This window comes from Sinocyclocheilus rhinocerous, unplaced genomic scaffold (genome assembly GCF_001515625.1).
Source record: "Sinocyclocheilus rhinocerous isolate Xijiao unplaced genomic scaffold, SAMN03320098_v1.1 scaffold666, whole genome shotgun sequence".
NCBI lineage: Eukaryota > Metazoa > Chordata > Actinopteri > Cypriniformes > Cyprinidae > Sinocyclocheilus > Sinocyclocheilus rhinocerous.
This window is the reverse complement of record NW_015661984.1, coordinates 283,682-284,490: the sequence shown is the minus strand read 5'-3', so window position 1 is coordinate 284,490 and position 809 is coordinate 283,682.

The following is an 809-nucleotide window of genomic DNA, read 5'->3' as shown; positions in this document are numbered from 1 at the left end:
GAAACAATTTCAGAGGCTCCTGGGGCATATGGCAGCTGCTGCAGCAGTTACACCGCTAGGGCTCCTTCATATGAGACCGCTTCAGCACTGGCTTCATGGCAGAGTCCCGAGGTGGGCGTGGCAGTTCGGCACTCACCGGGCCGCCAAACCTTCACCCCGTGGTCAGACCTCACGTTTCTTCGGGCAGGAGTGCCCCTAGAACAGGTCTCGCACTGGCACATCAACTGCCTAGAGTTGCTAGCAGTACGCCTTGCCTTGAACCGTCTCAGAGGGCGCTTACTAGGCAAGCACGTGCTGGTCCGCACGGACAACACTGCGACCGTTGCGTACATCAGCCGACAAGGTGGTCTGCACTCCTGTCGTATGTTGCAACTCGCCCGCCACCTCCTCCTCTGGAGTCAGGAGCATCTGAGGTCGCTTCGTGCCGGTCACATTCTGGGCCTGCACAACCGTGCAGCCGACGAGCTGACTCCATCAGACTCCAACCCCGGACGGTCCAGCTGATTTGGAGACGTTTCGGAGTCGCTCAGGTAGACCTGTTTGCCTCTCCAGAAACCTCTCACTGCCAGCTGTTCTACTCCCTGACCGAGGGAACAGTCGGCACGAACGCACTGGCACACAGCTGGCCTTGGGGCCTACGCAAATATGCGTTTCCCCCAGTGAGCCTTCTTGCACAGACACTGTGCAAAGTCAGGGAGGACGAGGAGCAGGTCCTGCTTGTGGCGCCCTACTGGCCCACTCTGACCTGGTTCCCGGAACTGATGCTCCTCATGACAGCCCCTCCCTGGCAGATTCCTCTGAGGAAGGAT